This window comes from Pelobates fuscus, chromosome 13, assembly GCF_036172605.1.
Source record: "Pelobates fuscus isolate aPelFus1 chromosome 13, aPelFus1.pri, whole genome shotgun sequence".
Classification (NCBI taxonomy): Eukaryota; Metazoa; Chordata; class Amphibia; order Anura; family Pelobatidae; genus Pelobates; species Pelobates fuscus.
In genome coordinates this window covers 84,678,493-84,693,876 of record NC_086329.1, presented here as the reverse complement: position 1 = coordinate 84,693,876, position 15,384 = coordinate 84,678,493, and the positions used below count along the sequence as shown (strand labels likewise).

Here is a 15,384-nt window from a genome sequence, read left to right as displayed (position 1 = left end):
GGGTTCTAGATATAGTCACATCATGTAGCGTTACTCACCTTTCCCAGGGGCCGGCCGCGGTCCTCTCTTCAAGCCGCGTGCGGTCCTGCGGCTGCATGAGCCGCGCGCGGCTCATCCGACGCTTCAGGCAGGAAGGCGGGCAGTGACTGCGAGATGCGGTCACATGTCCCGCCTGAATCTAAGAGCGCGCCGCGAGTCTCGGGCGCGCTCTTAAAGAGACAGTGGCAGCCTAAATTGCCAAAAGGCTCCCATTGGCCCCTGTCATCCCACACACCCCATACACTTACCTTTTGGGGGTGTGGAAGTGACAGGAGCCAATCACATTAGTTTTGAACCTATTTATACTTACCCTTTTCCCTTAGTTCCTTGCCCTATCGTGGTTTCTGCTACAGTTCCCTTTAGTGCTTGTTGTGTTCAGTTGTGTTTCTCCGTATTTGACCTTGGCTTTGTATTCTGACTTCGTTTTCACTTTATCCTTGTCTGTACTGTTTGCCGGCTTGCTGATTCCTGTGTACCAGACCCCGGCTAGTTCTCGTTTACGCTGTCTCTTTGTGCCCTTGACCTTGGATCGTTCCTGACTCTGTACTTCTCCTATTTCGTCGAGTCCGGCCACTCTATGGTCCGGTAGACGTATCTCTCCTCTGTGCTGTCTTCTGTTTGGCTGGATCCTGCGTGTAGGGGTATATACTCGTTACACATCATCACTTCTCGGCCACCCATCGTGGTGAATGTGTGTAGGGTTCTAGATATAGTCACATTATCACTTCCCAGCCTCCCATCGTGGTGAATGTGTGTAGGGTTCTAGATATAGTCACATTATCACTTCCCAGTTTCCCATCATGGTGAATGTGTGTAGGGTTCTACATATCATCACATTATCACTTCCCAGACTCTCATCATGATGAATGTGTGTAGGGTTCTAGATTTAGTCGAATTATCACATATCATGGTGAATGTTTGTTGGGTTCTAGATATAGTCGCCTCATTACTTCACACCCTCCCATCATGTTGAAATCATGCCAAGTCTGGGTTTTCTCTTGAGTTCCTGATGTTTGAACATTGCAGAGATACTCCATTTAGTTACCCAGTATGCTGGATATATCTCTGTGAGGTCCAGAGTCCACCACTGGCTGTTTTTGCAGGCGACACCGAACAATAATCAGGGCTAATAAGAGCTCATTTTAAAATAATGCCACTAAGCTTGATAAAGCTGTCACACTAAACGTATGAGCATACTTAAGCTTGTTAAAACCAATTGCTCTTCGAGGCCCTTGAAGTTTGAATCCTTTTGTACACTGGAACAGAATGGCTGCTGGCCAATGAAAGTGACAGGACTAAGCCCTGTTCCGGTGAAATCCATGCCAGGCAGTGCGATTTCTGTAGTCCATAAATTACCTTTCCTTCCCATTGCTTCCATTATAGTCACCAACTTTACGCATATCAGAAACTGTAAAGATGTCAGACCCACATTAATTGTGATCTCACTATTAGTAAATAAAAGCACCCAATTATTCCTGGGGGTGGGAGACTGTAGAATATAGATGTATTACCTTTGCCATGGCTTATATCCTGTAATTTATTATATGGGTCAATTGTCCCACAGTAATCTGATGATGGGGTTCCTATCCACGTGGAGAAATAAAAAAAATTGCTGTGTATGAGTTGAATTTTTAGTTACTTTATTTTATCGATTCAGGGTTTTGACCAAAAAATCTGTAATATGTAAAAAAAAAAATTAGAAGTGCTTAATAGAAAAAAAAAAAAATACTGAAACTGACAAAAATGTTATTGCGCAGAATTTGTTTTGCGTTTCCTTGGTGAAATGTTATTGTGTTGAAAGGGGCATCTCACAGATGTTGCTTAACTACAGCTCCCACGATTCTCAGGCTTTCAAAGAATCCAAGGAAGTTGTAAGCAATAAACATCTGGGGGCTGGAGGGCAGTTTTGAAATCTTGTTTTTAAAAGCGATGTGTACGTTATCCAACACTTTTCTTAAAGCAGAACTGTTAATTTATGCGCGGATACATTCTCAAGCATCTACTGGGGAAACGACTGACTAAGGGCAGATTTACATTGGCATTCTTTATAAAGTGCTAATAAACTGACATGGCACGACAGAGGTTAATTTAATTAACACGCGGTTCCCCGATAGCGCATGTAAATTGCAGAGAATCTAAAACTGGTAAAATTCTAAACAAATAGTATAATATAATTATACTTTTTTATCATTTGTCATATATTTTTTATTTTTTTGATCTTGTCTTTACAAGACCATCTTAAAGAAGTATCCATCTACTTTCACCTCCTCCACCTTGCAAAATTATCTGGGGTGGGTATAAATCCCCCAAACCTACCCACTTCCTATAGCCGTCTATAGATCATGGTTCTAATGGTTTTAAATCCGATGGGCTTTGGAAGTTTTTTTTTTGTTTTTTTTTCTCTGTATCAATCTAAACTAGAGACCTATTATAGGGGTTATTGTATAAGGCTTTGAATACTGTAATTTCGGGGGTTGTTACTGTATCTTAGAATATTTGGTGCTTCCATTTGGCACACGTGCACCTTCCAGTAACTAAACGCTGCTTTGTGTTTCTGCCCGGCTGCCAAGAATGCACCTGCTCTCTGATTCCTTGGCGAACTCCTTCATTTGGCTCGTAGAGCAGACCGGTTAGGATCCCATCAGAAGGGCAGCGAGATGTTAATGCTTGGGGAGTTTGACGGCTAAATGATGGCGGAGTGTGCAGTTAAACCAAAAAGGAGGAGGAAGGTAGTGAAAGCTTGTGACTGTTTTAGGGGAGCAGACACTGGCACCATTGTGCATTCCGTAGGAGAGGATCTGAATGGAGCTGCAAAGCTGCACAAAGAGGCTTTTACAATAGGGCTCTCATTAGTATGCACCGGGAGGGATCCAGAGCTAATTCTCTCTCTACCTCCCTCCTCTCGTTTTTATTTCACTTCTCTTTCAACTTCCACCTCATTTTAACTCTAACTTCAAGCATACAACCTGTGTCACGTAAACGACATGATGTGCATTCAAATTATACAAAGGGACAACAAGAGCAAATACATATTGTGTCTGACTGCTGACAATCCCACCAGAGGCTGTGCAAAACACCTGTTATATAACTCCCAACACAACCCATCTCCCTTTATTATGCACTGCTAGACCAGCTAATCTTTGTATATTGTACACTGCCAGACCAGCTAATCTTTGTATATTGTACACTGCCAGACCAGCTAATTTAGGTTTATTATACACTGCCAGATCAGTTCATCTCAGTATATTATACACTACAAGGTCAGCTAATCTTAGTTTATTATACACTGCCAGACGAGCTAATCTCTGTATACAGTATTGTACACTGCCAGACAACCTAATCTTTGTATATTATACACTGCCAGACCAGCTAATTAAGGTTTATTATATACTGCCAGACCAGCTAATTTAGGTTTATTATATACTGCCAGACCAGCTAATTTAGGTTTATTATACACTGCCAGACCAGCTAATTTAGGTTTATTATACACTGCCAGACTAGCTAATCTCAGTTTATTATAGATTGCCACATCAGGTAATTTCAGTATATTATGCACTACCAGACCAGCTATTCGTTTATTATACATTCACAAACCAGCTAATATCAATGTATTCTACACCTGCCTAGCTAATCTCAGTTTATTACCTACTCAGCCCAGATAATTTCAGTTTATTACACACTCCCGGCACAGATAATCTGTTTTTTAGACACCTGCTAAATAACTCCCAGCAAATCTCAGTGTGTGACATACCTGTTGTATAACTCCAGGCCCAGCTAATATCAGAAGAAAAAATACACATGTTAAATCTAAAGCCAGATAATCTCAGTGTATTATACACGTTAAATTTAAACCCAGATAATCTCAGTGTATTATAAACTTGTTAAATCTAAACCCAGATAATCTCTGTGTATTATAAACTTGTTAAATCTAAACCCAGATAATCTCTGTGTATTTTGCACCCATTAAACCCTTCCCAGCTAAATTGTGTGTTAAATGCTTTCTAAATCCATTGGATCTAATTATTATTATATGCATGCTACCCAGCTCCCAGTCCATCATATAATATACCACTACTAAATAAGACTTGGGCTCTACCTAATCTAATAAATATACTGTTAGCTAGTATATAACATGCCATACCAAGGCCCTTTATTACATATCTGAGTGCTATTTGTTAATATTCTCCATATTACATCAAGCTGTACAGCAGTGAAGCAAAGCATACACCTATTTTCATACCGGAACAAGCGGTAATGAGGAATCTATATTCTAAAAAGAAACTGGAATAATTGCAAAAATTGGATAGATCCTAAAAACCACTGAGCAGGTTGATTGCTCGTTATACTGATATCATATATGGTGCACATATGTGTGTTACATGTACTCATGTAGAAGAAGATTGAATGGGGTTCTTAAAACGTATTGGGGAGTGACAATGGGGTTGGAGTACTGTAGAATGAAGAATTAAAATAGAAGCCAATATATTTCTCTAAAAACAAAAAAGTTACCTGCGCTCTGTCCTTAATCCCTATGTATATTTAAACAAATGGAGGTCATTTAGTTACTCCAATGGCCATTGGAAGGAATGCCCGACTGCCAACGACGTGACAGACCTCCTCAGGTGGGTTCCTACACTGACCTTTCACCTTGCTTCCTTGAGCCTCTGGCAAAGACATCTCTAATGAGACAGAAAGGGGTATTTTTTATATACACCCCTATGTATAGCTCCATCACGCAGGCTTGCTGCCTGGGTGTTCTCTTTGACTCCGACCTCTCCTTCAAGCCTCATGTTCAATCTATCGCCAAATCCTGTCATTTCCATCTCAAAAACATTGCGCGCATCCGCCCCTACTTAACGCCAGATGCGACTAAGGTGTTGGTCCATTCCACTGTCCTTTCTTGCCTTGACTACTGTAATCCGCTTCTCAGTGGTCTTACGTGCACCCAACTTGCGCCGTTACAGTCCATAATGAATGCGGCGGCGAGGCTCATCTTCCTGTCCGCTCGCACCTCCCATGCCTCACCCTTCTGTCAGTCCCTGCATTGGCTTCCTATAAAATATAGAGCTCAATTTAAAATTCTGGTTCTTCCTTTCAAATCTCTACATAATGCTGCTCCCACCTATCTATCCTCCTTTATACACAAGTATGTCCCGTCTAGGCCCTTACGATCTGCTGAAGACTTGCGTCTATCTTCTGTCCGTACTCCCACCTCTGATGCTTGCCTTCAAGATTTCTCGAGGGCTGCACCATTCCTGTGGAACTCGCTTCCCTCCTCCGTTAGATGCTCACCCAGTCTCCACTCCTTCAAAAAATCATTAAAAACCCACTTCTTCATAAAAGCGTATCTATTAAACTGTTAATAGCTCCCAACTGATTCCTCTTCTGCAACTGTCACTAGTCTAATACTATCCTTACCTTTTGTGTCTTTTACCCCACTCCCTCTAGCATGTAAGCTCATTGAGCAGGGCCCTCAACCCCTCTGTTCCTGTGTGTCCAACTTGTTTGGTTACAACTACATGTCTGTTAGTCCACCCATTTTAAAGCGCTGCGGAATTTGACGGCGCTCTATAAATATAACAATAATAATAATGTATTTATTAACCCTTAATAGGGAACACGTGGGATGGGCGGCAGCATTGTAACATAGCTGTGTGATACAAAAAGTGAATATACATACAAAAAAGCGAAGGACTTGTTTTTTGTATTTGTATTCAATATATTTCTCTAAGCTAGCCTTTGGGTTTATTAAACTATTCTATAAATGTGCAAAGTGTTAGCAGAGGGCAGACAGCAGTTCGTCGCAGACCAAATTGAGCCATCATGCTTTGTACAGGGAGTGCAGAATTATTAGGCAAATGAGTATTTTGACCACATCATCCTCTTTATGCATGTTGTCTTACTCCAAGCTGTATAGGCTCGAAAGCCTACTACCAATTAAGCATATTAGGTGATGTGCATCTCTGTAATGAGAAGGGGTGTGGTCTAATGACATCAACACCCTATATCAGGTGTGCATAATTATTAGGCAACTTCCTTTCCTTTGGCAAAATGGGTCAAAAGAAGGACTTGACAGGCTCAGAAAAGTCAAAAATAGTGAGATATCTTGCAGAGGGATGCAGCACTCTTAAAATTGCAAAGCTTCTGAAGCGTGATCATCGAACAATCAAGCGTTTCATTCAAAATAGTCAACAGGGTCGCAAGAAGCGTGTGGAGAAACCAAGGCGCAAAATAACTGCCCATGAACTGAGAAAAGTCAAGCGTGCAGCTGCCAAGATGCCACTTGCCACCAGTTTGGCCATATTTCAGAGCTGCAACATCACTGGAGTGCCCAAAAGCACAAGGTGTGCAATACTCAGAGACATGGCCAAGGTAAGAAAGGCTGAAAGACGACCACCACTGAACAAGGCACACAAGCTGAAACGTCAAGACTGGGCCAAGAAATATCTCAAGACTGATTTTTCTAAGGTTTTATGGACTGATGAAATGAGAGTGAGTCTTGATGGGCCAGATGGATGGGCCCGTGGCTGGATTCATAAAGGGCAGAGAGCTCCAGTCCGACTCAGACGCCAGCAAGGTGGAGGTGGAGTACTGGTTTGGGCTGGTATCATCAAAGATGAGCTTGTGGGGCCTTTTCGGGTTGAGGATGGAGTCAAGCTCAACTCCCAGTCCTACTGCCAGTTTCTGGAAGACACCTTCTTCAAGCAGTGGTACAGGAAGAAGTCTGCATCCTTCAAGAAAAACATGATTTTCATGCAGGACAATGCTCCATCACACGCGTCCAAGTACTCCACAGCGTGGCTGGCAAGAAAGGGTATAAAAGAAGAAAATCTAATGACATGGCCTCCTTGTTCACCTGATCTGAACCCCATTGAGAACCTGTGGTCCATCATCAAATGTGAGATTTACAAGGAGGGAAAACAGTACACCTCTCTGAACAGTGTCTGGGAGGCTGTGGTTGCTGCTGCACGCAATGTTGATGGTGAACAGATCAAAACACTGACAGAATCCATGGATGGCAGGCTTTTGAGTGTCCTTGCAAAGAAAGGTGGCTATATTGGTCACTGATTTGTTTTTGTTTTGTTTTTGAATGTCAGAAATGTATATTTGTGAATGTTGAGATGTTATATTGGTTTCACTGCTAAAAATAAATAATTGAAATGGGTATATATTTGTTTTTTGTTAAGTTGCCTAATAATTATGCACAGTAATAGTCACCTGCACACACAGATATCCCCCTAAAATAGCTATAACTAAAAACAAACTAAAAACTACTTCCAGGGGGCAGGGCCGGGCCGCCGAGCCTAGCAGTCGCAGGCAAGCACAGCTCCCGCACGAGATAATCAATTTCACTTGAAAATCGTTAATTAAACTGGAATCAGCGACCACCAACCTAGACCCGCAAAGCACACGGGCTACCGGGGCCGGGGAGAGGCTTGCTCGCGGAGTTCTAGTGCCCCGGAGCAGGGGTACCCTGCAGCAACCAGCGGGTGCCTGCCTGGCGGTGAGTGGAGTGGACGGCCGCCGCTCCACTATCCTGCCCAACGGAGCCCGGAGCACACAAAGCGCAACGGCGGACCCGGTCCTGTTCCCCCCCCCACCGGACCGGGCGGGTGATCCCGGTCCATGCTTTAAGCTACATGCGGAGGAGCTAGCAGACCACCATGCAGGCCACAGACACGCGGCCAAGATGGCGGAGGTCACATGAAGCCGACAACAGAAACGACCTGGCGCGGTACACAGGGTTGCCTGAACTTCACGACCCACATTATTAAGCAGCATTAAAGTCCAGAGAAATTGCAGATGCAAGGTCCACGCTTACCAGCTCCCCACACAAGCACCGACATGCAGCCTGGACCCGCACACAAGATGGCGGACACCAGCAATCTCGGACGCAAGATGACCTGCAGCCACCATCCGCTCTGGCACACGAGGCACTATCCGGTACGGGCACAGACACCCGGAGATACTCCTGACACAGAGAGCCCAACAAATACCGCTCACGGATACTGCATTGCTGAGAGGTCCGCACACGTTTCATCTGGGCTGGGTGCTCATTGGGAGGAATCCCCCCCCACAGCCTGCCATACACCCAGGGAGAAGCTAGGGGCCCGGCGGAACCCTGGGCCCACGGTCCTGAAGATGGGTCCAATGGCACACAGGCGCGAGTGCCCATCAAGGCCTCAGGCAGAGGACGGGCGGCCCTCGAAAGCAGCATAGCCATAACAGAGACTCTGGTCAGCGGCTTAAAGGCATCGGAAGCAAGCGGGACTCTGGGTCCAGATCTGGCCCCCTGTCACTGGACATGTTGAGGACTAGCCTGTGTGGCAGACCACTGGTGGTATTTGCCCCTTCTCATGCTATCAACAGACCCCCTTATGCCTAGCTTAGCATTTTGCATATTTAAATTGCCCACATAATGCACACTTGCTTTAGCAGGAAATGTCAGTAGTGTTTTAGTTCAGAGTCAGCGTGTCCTGTTTTTGTCAAATATGTTAAGCCTTTGCATTGCTTTACTTTAGTCCAGATAACTGGAATGATAACCACAGAAGTTAACCTATTCTACTTAATTGAAGGAACAAATAATCCAGCACATAACAGCATACACGATAGCAAGTTCTAAACCTTTTAGTTTATTCAATTCTATTTACTTTATAGTTGTATAATACTTGACAGGCCCCTCAGGAAGCCTAACATACTGCAACCTTTCACCAATTGCTGTACCAGACCATATGCGATTTTATTATACGTGCTCTTAACCTGTTATTAGCAAGCGCAGTACCAGCTTTACTAAGTTGATTTACTTATATTGTGTCATGGTATTACTAGACAGTGAGGTAATAGCAAGCGAACCATCTCTCCTAATCTTACATGCATAGTCAGTTAATGTGACCGACAGATAATCTATACTACCTGACGGAATGAGAAGTTATCGTTAACCAACACAAAAATAAAAAATTAGGCATTGTTTAGCAGGAAATGTAATTAACGCTGTATTAACCCTAATCTGTATACCACTATTGCATTTCCCCTCTTTTTGTTCTGTACCCTATTGCACATGCCTTAATAAAAGAAAGATTGACAAAAAAAAAAAAAACTACTTCCAAAAATATTCAGCTTTGATATTAATGAGTTTTTTGGGTTCATTGAGAACATGGTTGTTGTTCAATAATAAAATCCTCAAAAATACAACTTGCCTAATAATTCTGCACTCCCTGTATTTGATTATATGTGATCGGGCACAGTTCTAGAGAGCTTTACAGACAAGGAAGATAAATCTGGCAGGGTCCTTCTTTATGGACTACGAGTTGGTAATCTGGACACATCTAAAATAATTTAAAGAGTGCATTGCTCTAATTGGGACAAGATAATCCAAACACGAAAGGGTGTTTTTGATTGCTTCCTCTTAGGATAAATTAAGCTATATTTTTAAGACGAGAATGAAGCAATTCGGAGATTGACTGGAAGTGTTGAAAGGGCTCAAGACATGAAGGGTAGGGATGAAGAAAGATTGACAGAGGTTACATTTGAGAAATAAAAGACTAGTAGTTTTTTTCTGTTTTAAAAAGACTGAGACTCAGCAGAAAGGGAGCCGGTCATCCATTGAGAGAGAGAGGGCAAAGAGTGGCATGTATGGCTTCAGCGGCATTTGGATAATTTTGAACGTCATTGCATCACAAGAGAGTCAGAACAGATTGAAAACAGAATTTATATCGCGGCCCCTACCAACATCTATTCCCAATATTCTGGATTTAAAACAATGCTGCCCCGGCCAAATCTCTTGTTTAACAGTGTGGTATGTTGTTATGCTGTGGCCCCTACTATGGCCCTTGAATGGGAATCTGGTGTTAGTCTTTTGGCAGAGGCTGTAGGATGCTACAATTAACCGTGTGAACACTAACCAAACTACAGCCCATACCGAGGTCTGAGATGCTCAGTCTGGCAGGATTCACTGAATTTTGAATGTTCGATAATATCCAAATACCTGACCCGGAAGCATAGCTGATTTGGAGAATATTCAGATTTGTCAATTTTAGCCTAAAAGTTGCAATTCCTTGGTGAATTACTGACAATTCACGGTTTAATGAGTAACTCTGAGTCAATGCATTGCATCTTCTACCAGCTCTTTGTGCATTAACATGCTGCATCTTCTACCTATGATTGGCTGCCTGGGCTATAATATGCTGCATCCTCTACCAAGACATATGGTTAGCTGCCTGGGCTATAATATGCTGCATCCTCTACCAAGACATATGGTTAGCTGCCTGGGCTATAATATGCTGCATCCTCTACCAAGATCTATGATTTAGCTGGTTGGGCTTTAACATGCTGCATCCTCTACCAAGTGTTGGGTCCATGTTTAACAATGTGGACATTAATACGCTGCAGTCGATCATGAGGTCTATGGTTAACACGAAGACTGTAGGATCCAGCATAGACTATGCTTGGCATGTCTTATTCTACTGGAACCAGTTGTGCATTTTGGTATAAAATGCGAGTGTAATTAAAGATAATACCAAAAAGTATCAATTATACTAAGACTTTTGTCTAGAGGACTCTCTAGATCAGATATAGTCAACCTTCGGCACTCCCGATGTTTTGGACTACATCTACCATAATGCTCTTACATCCATAATGCTGGCAAAGCATCATGGGAGATGTAGTCCGCAACATCTGGAGTGCCAAAGTTTGCCTACCCCTGCTCTAGCTCATTTATCTTTCATCCTAAAGAGACACTATTCTTTATGAGCAATTACGCATTTTATTTTTCTATGCCAAGAGGCACAGACAGAGAATCAGTGCTGCCATAGCCAGCCTTGGGCTTAGTAAAGCATTGCCCTTTTAGCTCTCACCACGGACATATCATTTAATGAACATAATGCACTTTATTTAATTTATTAGAATCTCTATTTTTTGATCCTTGAGAATTTATCGGAAAAACTTTTCTATGTCCCTTTATTTTATTTTTAAAGAAAATGTTATTTATTACCTTTTTATAAATATTTATAATTTTATTTAGTATCTCATCTAAGCTTTTCACCTTGAGCTTTGTAGAGCTGTTTATAAAACATATCAAATAATAATAAATTTAAACCTAATCTATTGAAAAAAATATAAAAATGCTGAGTTAGCATTCATATAAAATTGTCAGTATTCTTCCAACAATTAGGATAAAGAGTGCACCCACAGGACTTGTAAATTGACTCGTGGTTAAAGTGGCAGAAAAAAAGTTTACATCTGTATCACAATCGCTGTTTCGACCCTCAGCCGGTCATTTTCAAGAAAAAGACACGCTGAGGGTCTTTGAAACATCAATTGTAATATTCAAAAAAAAAAATATTAAAAAATATATATATATATACATATATATGTTTTTTTATTGTTATTATTATTTCTGTCAAAGGAATGTCATGTTTTGACTTCTCTCAAGAGATTTAAAAATGAATTGTAACTATTTTATTTCACTGTGTCTAACATAACTGTGTGAAATAAATGTATAAACCTAGTAGTAACAATGAAGTCTCCAAATACCACCTTCTTAATAATCCTGTCAAAAGTTTTCCACTATTGCACAGCCATCTACCTATCTTATCTAATAAACAAATATGTCCTATCCCAGCCCCTCTGACTTGCGTCGATACACATTACTCACTCACACATCAAACTCTCGTATTCCCAGACTTTTATTCTAAGTCTGCAATGTTCTTATCAGTTTATTAACTTGCCAAATTTATTTTCAATGGGGCTCCGTCCCCTAACAAATTTTTTAAAAAACCTACTTGTTTTGGTAGGGGTATTAACTAGCCAGTTAATTTCTGTACGCTAACCCAGTCATTATTAACCCATGTTCCCCTTTTTCCTGTAAGTAAGTTAAAATATCTAATGCTTGATTTAATTTGGTCTTCGCAATATTCTGTATATCAAATTTTGTCCTGATAAAATTATTTTCTTTTTTTCACTCATTGTACAGTCTCAAGTATGCTAGTGCTTATTTGTATTGATTCCTTATAAAACTGTCAAAGTCCATGCTCTGGACACATTTCCAATCTTTAGGAAAATATAGAGATTTGCCATCACAAAGTGAAAACGATATCCAGTCTCAAATCACTGTATCAATGCAATAAAAAAAAAAAAAGTTTAAAAAAGTTTGTTTTTTTTTACAAAGTTTCCAGAATTGTTTTTTTTTCTTACCGTTACAGGTGGCAGACCCTCAAAGGATGTCACCGTAAAATGACAGGATGGAAATTGCTGACTTCGCTTGTTGCCTTAAGTATGAAGCAATGAGCAAACGTTTGTGTCTTCGGCAGCGACGAGTGACAGAATATGACAATGTGGTTCTCACTTTTAAGAGCTTTTTCTTGATCAGATTAAGACCTCCCGGCATTAGGAGAGCAGTGACCCTCTGCTAAAACAGATAATTTCTCACTTCCGATCGCTAAACAAAACAATCTCTCTTTAGCTTCAAATGAATGAAAAGAATATGTTTTGTTTTTTTTATTTTGCAGTCCGAAGAGAGGAGAGTGGATTGAGCTGCGGTGATTGGAGGGCAGTCGGTGAAGATGAAATACAGTGGGATGTGAGGAGGGAGGTGGGGAAGAGAGAAAGTTTCAGAAGAGATTTAATGAGGTGGAAATGAATGGTGCTTTCGAATCGCATTACTGAGAGGTGGGGAATAAAGAGAACGGGGAAGAGAAGCAATGTGCAAGACCATAAGATATAGTTGGAGTGCTAAGAATGGAATATAAAAGTCACGGACAGAATAATTGGGGTACAGCAGTGAGTGAGGGACAAGGCAGGGGTTGTAATTATTGTTTTGTGGCATCAAACCTCCTTAACGTATGCCACAAACGCACTAACTTCAAGGCTCTAGGTGGAATTAAAATGCAATTTATTTTAAATAAAAAAAAAAGTAAATTGAAGTATTAATGTATTATTATTATTTTAACCCCTAGGCGTCTACGTTAACATAGGGTTTGCTATCTGACAAAAACATATAAGCAAATTGGACCAAAAGTATGTATATCCCTTTAGTAAGGTTTCTAGGATATATGACATTTTATAATCGACAAATTAAGGTAAAAAAATAATCTTTTTGTGTACCGTGTAAAAAAATGTGTAATTTTTTTTTGTGGGAAATAATGTACTAAAGGATAGAAATGTCATGAACAAGGAGTAGAGATTGGATGCAGAGAGTCGGCATGGGGTACAGAGAACTTGAGGACCTGGGATGGGGTGCAAAATCCATAGAATGTTCGGTATCCAGGGAAAGAACTACGGAATATTGGGGAAAAAGGGGATTGGTAAAATACGGAAAGTGGAAACGGAAGGGATACGTAAACATAAGAGTGAGGACTGTGTAAAAAGGATGGGATTAGATGCAGAGAGAGAGAGAGAGAGAGAGAGAGAGAGAGAGAGAGAGAGAGATAGATAGATAGAGAGAGGGGATCTACAGAGAGTGATAAAGTGATGGATGAGATTTATATAGAAAATAGCGAGAGCGGGATAAAAACGGGGAGAACGGAATTCGATCTAGACTAGGAAGTGATGGACTGGATGGAAATTAGTGAGCGAATATATAAAGCCACAAGAAGCAGAGAGTATGAGATTAAGGAATGTGACATATAAATGAGGGAGTGATGGACAAGATGTAAAGAACATGAAGTGAGGGTATAATTGAGATGTGATTGTGCAAGGGACAGGATCAACACTTTGCACACCCACACAGCTACTTACTAAAGTGAGAATTCAAAGCGAATGTCAAAGTTAAGTCGAACTGAAAACATAGCTGACTTTGAGCGTTTTTCCAGATTGGGCTATTTTGACCTTAAATTTAAAATTCACTTTGAATTCTCAATTTAGTGAATAACCCTGTCTGCGTATCGTTGTGCTTGGAATTCGTATTTGCAGAAATGGGCAGAAAACACAAAGTGCTCTCACAAAAATCTCAGCTGAAGAAGAGCACGTTCGGTGAGCTGCTGTGTCCCAAAGATTTTTTTTTTGTTTTGTTTTCAAACAAGAATCTGTCACAGTGGCATGCTTGGAAGGCTTTGCCAACCAAACCGTAATATCATCCGCAGCCATTGTTTGCAATTGCACAAATGGAGTTGAGAAATGAGGTCAGGACAGTCAGAGAGATACAGACTTTGCTTTCAAGTATCCGATGAACTGAAATCCCTTAAATTGTTACCTGTCCAGAAATATATACTGTAATCCCAATATGGCTGACAACCTATATCAGTACTGTGTCATATGGCATACACTATATATCTTATCTATCTCCCCTAATCTCCATTACCTGTTTGTACTGTGGCACTATTCTTACATACATTCATTTACCTACCCATGCCATACATTTTAATAATTTCAAGCAATTCTTATTTGTATAGTGATGCTATCATGCCACTGCATTGCAAAGGATGTTTCTGTCAACGCGTTTGCAGTGATAAGAAATATTATATTGGCCTTATGGGGGGACATATGATTACTGTGTACCTGCCTTAGTGTTACTGCAGGACGTGTCAAACATACGGCTCGTAAGTCGGATATTATTCACTAGGTCCAAGTACCCGGGGCTGTGAGTTTCCATCACTCACTATTGGTTTGGGCCCTCAGCAGATTGGGCTCCAGGGCACTGTGGACTCTGCTTGGCAGAGCTGGCTCTCAGGAGATGTTCGGTCATACTGGAAGGGTTTGATTCACTGCTCACACACTTGGAGGCAAAGAATTGCCTAATCCACCCAAAAAAAAAAAAAAAAAGGGATGACACATTCCACTTACAATTAAGATCCCTCTAAATCTATAGTCTTACTTTCAAATACCTTTCTTCTATGTGCCAGTCACAATTTACATTTTGTTGTTGCCATACCAATTAACCCATTCCTCAGATTAAATCCTGGTTGTCCCTGCCATTTAAACCCACCACTCTTCAATGGGACATGTCAGAAGGGTCTTCTTCCATTCAACTGTGTACTATTACAACCTTTTCAAGGTTCTAGGACAGGGGAAGGCAACCTTTTAGCAGCACTGTGCCGATATAGGATTGTGATGTCCCGTAGCGTGCGGATCCTATTTTTTTTTTTAAATTGAGGTGTGTATGCTGCCGTATTCTGCTTGTGTTATTTTTACTGTAATTGCTTTGTAAGAGCGTTTGGCTCTAGCAGCCTTCAGTGCCGTGCAAAGACACCTCGAGTGCCGTGCATGGCACTAGTGCCATAGGTTGCCTACCCCTGTTCTAGGATTAGGGTTTGACTGTACACAAATCATGGGAGTTGCAGTCCACGCACTTTGTAGCTAGATACCATAATCTACACTGATTATCCACATCATTAAAACCACCAGCATAAT

General features: G+C 41.2%; 1 protein-coding gene across 1 annotated transcript in view; it reads right to left on the bottom strand.

Annotated features, from left to right (window-relative positions):
• KCNJ10 (potassium inwardly rectifying channel subfamily J member 10) overlaps nt 1-12,606 on the bottom strand; it is an 83,803-nt gene extending 71,197 nt beyond the window's left edge. The window contains exon 1 of the mRNA XM_063440516.1: nt 12,232-12,606. The gene's annotated coding sequence lies outside the window, so the exon portion shown is untranslated. The remainder of the gene's footprint in view (nt 1-12,231) is intronic.
• Between the last annotated feature and the right edge of the window lie 2,778 nt (nt 12,607-15,384).